The sequence below is a fragment of the Rhincodon typus genome, chromosome 12 (genome assembly GCF_021869965.1).
Source record: "Rhincodon typus isolate 14 chromosome 12, sRhiTyp1.1, whole genome shotgun sequence".
Classification (NCBI taxonomy): Eukaryota; Metazoa; Chordata; class Chondrichthyes; order Orectolobiformes; family Rhincodontidae; genus Rhincodon; species Rhincodon typus.
In genome coordinates, this window is record NC_063343.1 from 28,166,636 (window position 1) to 28,174,401 (window position 7,766).

At 41.8% G+C, this 7,766-nt stretch overlaps 1 protein-coding gene across 2 annotated transcripts in view; it reads left to right on the forward strand.

Moving 5' to 3' along the window:
- The first annotated feature begins 3,426 nt into the window (after positions 1 to 3,426).
- The window catches only part of LOC109918887 (histamine H2 receptor-like), a 53,615-nt gene continuing 49,275 nt past the window's right edge, over positions 3,427 to 7,766 (forward strand). For both annotated transcript variants that reach the window (XR_007263366.1, XM_048603766.1), the window contains exon 1: positions 3,427 to 3,624. The gene's annotated coding sequence lies outside the window, so the exon portion shown is untranslated. The remainder of the gene's footprint in view (positions 3,625 to 7,766) is intronic.

Below are 7,766 nucleotides of genomic sequence, written 5' to 3' on the forward strand. Positions count from 1 at the left end.
TGAAAAACAGTAATAACAGTGATTTTCACATATAAACATTCCCCTATTTATGAATGTGGTTGCAAAGTGAGATAACTGCATCTTCTTTTAAGAATTTGCATTTGAATTCCCTTGGTCATTCTTGTAATACATACATGACTGTGCATAACTTATATCTGTAGTGGCCAATGGTTCACCTTTCAACCTTTTTACTAAATTATTCCATGAAGCACTGTGTATGAATTTCAAACAGAAGTCATTAATTTTCTCAAAACATTTTGAATATTGTGTCAAAGCAAATACCACCATTTCTTTAAACATTGTTACAGTCTTTTAAATTGTTGATTACTGAGGTTTAAACTAAAGGACGCCTGAACTCTAATAGCTATATAAAATTAATTCTTTTGTCCTACTGCTTAAATAATCTTATTAAAAAGACATATCATCTATTTACATCTTACATTTTTCTGCTAAACTGAAAATTATAACAAGACCATGTATGTTTTATTAAGGATATTCATAAGTAAGCAAATTTTCCTTCTGTTTTAGCAAAGCTTGTTACAAGAATTCTAGACTGAAAGAAACCTGATTACATTGTACTGTGCAACATTGCAATTTCAGATGCATTGCTGGAAGCCATAATATTGGTTCAAAGTGGTTGCACTGTTATTCATGTCACTCAAACAAGGACATATGGAGCTGCATGTGTGCATATGTATTACTGTAATGTGCGAAGCTCTACTCATCAGACACTGACTGACAGTAAAATTGAGTAAGTTACAAAGCAGCTGATAAAATAGTCAGGCTAGGCAGCATCAGAGGGGCAGGAAAGTTGATGTTTTGGGTCAGGACCCTTCTTCAAAGAAACATCCCAACTTGAAATGTCAACTTTCCCGCTCTCTGATGTTGCCTGGCCTGCTGTGCTCATCCAGCTCCACACTGTTGTTATCTCTGACTCTAGCATCGGCAGTTCTTACGATCTCTGATAAAATAGTCAGCATCTTTTTGTTATTGGAAATGTAAAGACTGTAGAGCTACAAGCTGGCATTCTTTCAAACATTTTCATGTACAAACTAATTGAAATTCCAGTGCAGCCCAGGCTCATCCCTAGACATTCAATGGATCGTGGCATCAGGAACTTGGTCAATTGAGCCTACGCAGATGGTGAGAAACCAACTCAAGGACCTAACCATCATTTATTGTCCTTCATTCTTTGATGGGATGCGTGTTTCACTGGCAAGAGCATTGTTTGTTGCCCAACTCTAAGTGACTCTAAACATTTTGAGAAAGGGTCACTGCACCAGAAACATTAACTCTGATTTCTCTCCACAGATGCTGCTAGACTTGCTGAGTTTTTCCAACAATTTCGATTTTTGTTTCTAATCGCCATTGAACTGAGTGGCTTATTCATTGCTATGAATCTGAAGTCACATGTAAGTCAGACCAAATGGCAACTTCCTTCCTTAAAGGACATCAGTAAACCAGATCGGTTTTAAACAATCAACAGAGGTCACATAGTCACCACCAGGCTAGCTTTCAATTCCAATTTAACTAATTGAATTCAAATTTCACCATCCATCATTGTGGAATACAAACCTTTCTCTGCAGAACATTGACCTGGGATTACTATCCAATGACATTGTCACTTTACTGGCACTTCATGCCAGCTAGAACTTTAGAATTGAGGAAAGTTTCCTTCATGCATTTTGTAACAAAAATATGTCATTTATAAAAACATCCATTTGCCCAGTTTTATTCTCCTCAGCTGTTGAAAATTGCAGAAGCCCTGGGAAAGGAGCTGAACAAGGTCATGCATTTGCTGTGGAATTTAAATGTCATTTTAAAAAAAATGTTGCAAATATTAAAATGCAGATGAATGTATCCCTTCATGCATACAAGAGATACGTGAGATGCTGCGTGTGCCTTACAGCCACTAGTCTTCTGGAACTTAAATAAACATCATGGGTCTGACATAGTTTCTCAGAATTCTTTGCTCTGCCAGAATTAGCATAATTTTTTTTCTTGTATCTTGTTTCTTGCTTTTCCCATGGATACATAACGTTTGGCGGGTGCCAGTATTGGGGATTAAGATATTGAAATTACAATGTAAACTCCATTCCAGAGATTCCAGCGCAAAATAAAACCTAGGCTGACACTCCCAGTGCATTAACGAGAGAGGTACACTGTCAAAGGCATCATCCTTTGGGTGTGCTGTTAAACCGAAGTCCTATTTGCCTTCCGAGGTGAGCTGTTTGTTCGGCGCTAGAATATCAGACGCTACTTTCAACACATGCACCTTGATTTCTTAAATTTCTAAAAAGCAGAAGTTGAAATATGACGAGTAAGCTTCCCAGCGATTATTTTAGTTCAAACCTAAAATAACATCATGTTACTATTTAGAAGAAAAAAAGCGCCAAATGGTTTCTCCTTGGTGTCCTGGCCAAAAAGTTATCCCTCCTGCTGCCTAACGGTGGTAGTCACATTTCCTACTACAACATTTCAAGAAGTTCTTCACTGACTGTAAAGCACTTTATTGTATAAAGGCAATTTTTTTCCTTACAATGGGGGAGCGTTTTTGGACTTGTTGACCGTTTCCTGTTCATCTTTTGGTTTAATCTGCTGGTATAAATTTCTTAGTTACCACACAGAAAGGAAATTTGCCCCTTATCATTTAACATATGGCAACAAAACCAAAACTAAAATAACCTCTGGTTAAACTCACCCATATTAAATTTGACTTTTTTAATGTTAGAAAGGTGGGGAATGGTGGGTTTGCTTATGAAACAACTTAGCACCGCGATAACTCCAAATGAAACGATCCTTGTAACGTTCTAGAAAGAGAGAACGCGTCTTGAAGAAATTACATTTCGATTACAGAATCCTATGTTGACTTAAAGAATGTCAAAGGCCGTTTTAAATTAAACAACAACTTGGCCAGCATGTAGGTAGGTATAGTGCAGACATCAGCAGCTAGCAACGTTGTGGGCAAGTTCACACATTCCGAGTGGTTCAGAAATAAAATGCAGCGCATTAGAACGTTCAAAGGAATATATCACTGACACAGCAGTAACTGGAGACAGAGAGAAGCCAATGTTAAGGTCAGATTGGCTTGGAAGATCAGCTGGAACTAGCGACAGGCCAATGATTTTTCAAGGTTTTGATGTATCTTTACATCAAAGTATCTTTAGAAAAGTTTCTAGTGACGTCCTCAACTAACGTCAAAGAAAACATGTTGCAGATAAATACAGAAAGTCCTACAATTCAGATGATGAACACACCAATGGTATTATATTCTGCTGTTACATACTTTCGATCGTGCTGCTACTGAATCTCACTCGTACAAAGGGCTAGTCCCACGTGAACGAAAAACAAACAGCATCCTTTAGATAAATCTTTGTATGAGCACAAGGACAAGTCCAGCCACCCTGTTTGACCGGCGCACATGCGTGGAGCTCCTATCAGAGCTGCCCTGAGGGAGGGGAAATGGTTGAAGGCTCAGTCTGTAAGTTACGGAGAGGTTGCAGCGGGCGGCTACGCAGGGAAACACCATTTGCCAAGCGGCACTTTGTTCATTTCTGCAATTCGAACAGAACATTTCCGGCAGGCTGGGGCACTTTTCGGAGCCATCAACAATAACCAATTCAGGTAAGCTATCCCGCGGGCAATCTCTTCTACCGATCACACTCTACACTGTTCTCCCAGCCCTGAGCTGCTTAATCGGGTTATTTCAGGAGATGTACTTAAGCGGGGAATATGTACAAGATAATTGACAATCCCCGTGTTTGTACAGACAACCAGGTTTTGTGGGTGTCAGTCCCATTTCATTTCTAATTGCTGCTTGCATTCAGCCTGGATCTTGTCCAGGCGAGATAGAATCTTTAACGGTCAGCCCATCTTTTCACCAAAACTTTTATTTTCAAATTAAGGTGAACTCTGCCTGAAAGAGACACCTGGAAAAGGACGGGTAGGGGAGTTGGGTAGGGGAGAGATTATTTTAAAAAATAGTTTCTTTGTTCACCAAGAAAGTTTACCAAGAAATGTTACTGATGACGAGATGCGTGTGATGCATTTTGGACGTTCGTTGATGTGTTTAATTCAAGGTCCAGTTGAGTGAATCATTTCAGTCAGCACCAAGGATTCTTTATCCATTAAGTGATTGAGAGTTAGGGATGCTTTTTCGGGGTGTTTAGTAGAGTTTCACGCCTAGCTAGGGGGAAATACATGAGGATGGAGTCACTAGAGAAATCATCCAAAAAACCCACTGAAACGATCTCAGACTGTGGATTCAAATCCCACCAAATACTGCAGATGGTAGAATTTAAATGAATAAACCTATAATATTTCTTTTGGGAAAGAAATCTGCCGTCCTCACCTACATGTCACTCCAGACTCACAAGAAAGTGCTTGACTCTTAACGGCTCTCTGACATGGCCTAGTAACTTTTGGTTCAGGGACATTTTGGGTCATGCATTCTTGCGGGCCTTGCCCCATCAATGAATACAGTTATTGAGACTGTCATGTTTTTGACTTTTTGACACTGGCCACTAACAGGAGAGGATGAGCTCCTGGCTCCTAGCTCTGTCTGGCTCTCTCCCACTATGTCCAGAACATGCTGACATGTTACAAGAATCACTGAATGTGGATTTTGATCCACACCTTCAAAGAGCATTGCTTGAGCAGCTGGAGAAAGAAGGGCTGTTAAGCCTGAGCTGTAGAAGCAAGGATCCATGCCTGAACTCTTAATGTCGTCCAGCTGAGATTACAACACTCTGCTGAAGGGGAGGTTGCATATCTTCAGCCATCTGGTGAGAAAGACTCCAAGCAGCTACTCCCATCTGCACATCACACAACAGCGGCGGCTTATGACACTAACGGATTTTTATGCTTTTATGTAGCCTCTGGACCCCACTCCCAAGTCAGGACCAAAAGAAGAAGGGGTTCTGCCCATAAGCCCACTCTACTAGCGTCGTGCAGCACCTCTGAGGAGGAACAGTTGTGAGCCTTTGAAGATACACCATTAAGGCCTTCCTCCCCACTCTTCCCCAGTGTAGAGACATTCACTGCAGTGGATGGAGAACTACCACTTTGGAGTCCCAGAACAGAAGATGAGGCTCTGGGCCCAACCATTAAGGAGCTGAAGGACATTGTGGGGGACCAAGTAGGGAGATGTTTATCAGAGGTACGAGAGATGATGCACAGACTGGTGCAAAGCATAGAGGACTCTGACCAAGTTCTGTCTGAAGTAATTTAGTTATAGGCAAGTACATGGCAACTGCTGTGACCAGCTGGCAGCTACACTGGAGAGCCAGGTTCAGAAGAGCAATTTGTTTTGACCAGATATGCAGAAGGACCTTCTCTCCACCATTCAAGCCATGGTTGCATTCATTCATTGGCTAAGCAAAAGGAGGCTGAGGGATCTTGACCTCCCTCCAGTTGCCCCAACCTCTCAAAGCATGAGATGTGCCGCTGTGCACCAACAGGGAGAAGTGAAGGCCATGCCTCCAAGGATTGTTGACACAGAAAACTACAGAGCTGACCAGCTGTACCACCTCCTCTTTGCTAGGGACCAAACATCTCCATCAGAGCGACCCAAGAAAGTTGCATCTACACTTGCACGTGATACCCAAGCAGGTTGGAGCACTTGAGACCCCAGCTAATGTGAAAACACATTCCAAAGCCTTTGAGGCAAGATGGCAAAGCAGTCAGCAGGCTTCCTCAAGATCAACTGCAGCCAAGCTGGCACCATGATGTAGCAGAAAACAAAGGAAGGTGAAAGAACATTGAAGTCACTTTGGGTGCATGGGCGTCAACCTTCTGTACAACATTACACTTGAAACAGATGCAGCACTTTGTATCACAGTCCTGTAGTCTCTTTCGATCTGTTCACATTTCTGACCGTTCATATTTTGTTTGTAGACAGTTTGAGGGAAGAACATCACCCAATACAATAATAGGTGCATCATGTGGACCAGTGCAAAGAGTGCTGAGACTCTCATTCACTGCTGTCCTCTGGGAGCAACTTAGCCTCTGGAAAGTGGGTACTTAAACTAGGTAGTTAAGGTTTTTGAGTTAATGGCAGAGTTTAGCCTCTCTCAGTGATAGATGAAAGTCCCTCACAAATGAAGGTTTGAGTCACATAAGTTCAGACCCGATATAATTCTGCCTATCTCCTTCATGATTCTGAACAGGAGGTTATTGATGCAAAGGGAACAACTAACTTACAGTTTATGCAAAAAAGAGTAGTTTAATATTTTAAAGTTATAAACTAAGAATTCCTTTGAGGGCGGGAACATCTCTGTGCTATAATTGGCTCACAGTTCCCTGTCCACATGTTAATGCAAAGTCATTTGCTCTCTAATTAGCTACCAACAGGTTCTTTTGAGCATGATGGTCTCTTCTCTATGCTGCCCTGGCTTCCTTAACACCCTCATCAGCAGAGTCAGTTCCCTCAGCATCTCTATCAGATTCCCTTCTTCCTCCTCTGAGGAGACAGATGGCTGGTCCATCTCCCACTCTTCTATATTCTGCAGCAAACAAGCACTATTGTGAAGAGCCTGCCTGGTGAGCATTGTAGTGTTCATCCTGAGTGGTCCAGGCAACTGAAGTGCAGCTTCAGAAGATCAGTTGACTGTTCAATGATGGCTTTAGTAGTTACATGAACAGCATTGAAATGCTGTTTGGCTTTAGTCTGAGGGTTGTGTGCTGGAGGCATCGGCATTGTTTTCTGGGGGTATCCCTTACCACCCATGAGCCAGCCCTGGAGATGTTGCAGGGGAGTGAACATTTGAGGAAGATGGGAGTTATGGAGGATGTAACTGGCTTTAAAACCTGCTGGGTAATGGGCCCATGGCTTCAGAAATTCTTCCTTGTGGCAGATACGAGCTGAATGTTGATGGATTGAAATCCCTTTCTGTTCAAGAATCAAGCTGGATGTTGCATCTCACCATCCAGAGCTGGCTATAGGGTAGATTCTAACTAACGCATGAGCAACCTGATAATGGCACTGATAGTGGATGCTGCCATATACAAGCTGGTTGTAGCCTTGGTCTATATGTTACTTTCCATGAATGTGGCAACTTACTCAGTCTGATTGTTGGTGACCTACATTATGCCCTGCGATATAGCCCTACAGAATCTACAGCCTACATAACGGTTTCATCTTCATGTCCTTACATTTCAAATACACGAGCCAGTGAATTTTACTCTGTGGCTGCATGTGGAGTCAGCACCATCATCGCTGGTGATTTTTGGGTGTCCTTCTCATCAAACATTAACAAATGACAGGAAATGGCTTGGATGCTGATGTTTGGAATTTGTTGTGGGCAAGATTTAAAACAATTTTCTCTCCCATCTGTAAGTAGATTGTGATCTAATTTTTCTTTCATTTTTAAACAATAATGGTTTATTCCTCAGCTCCTTCTCATGACAGATTCTGACTCTGTAAGGATCACAATGACACTGTTGTAAAGGTAAACCATCTGAAGCACATTTTATTTCACATACTCATAGACATGGGTGATGTGTGTGTGTGCGTGCGCGCGCATGAGGATCTGTGTGTGTGTGTGAGTGTTTGTGTGAGTGAGTGTGTGTGTGTGTGAGTGTGTGTGTGAGTGAGTGTGTGTGTGTGTGAGTGAGTGTGTGTGTGCGTGCATGCGTGCTCATGCGTGTGAGGAGTGAGTTATCTAACAACTTTGGCTTTCTCAAAAAAATACATCATGAAAGTTAGAATCAAAAGGGCTCAAGAGTTAGTCAATTAGCAACAGCCAATGTATTAATTAAACAAGGTA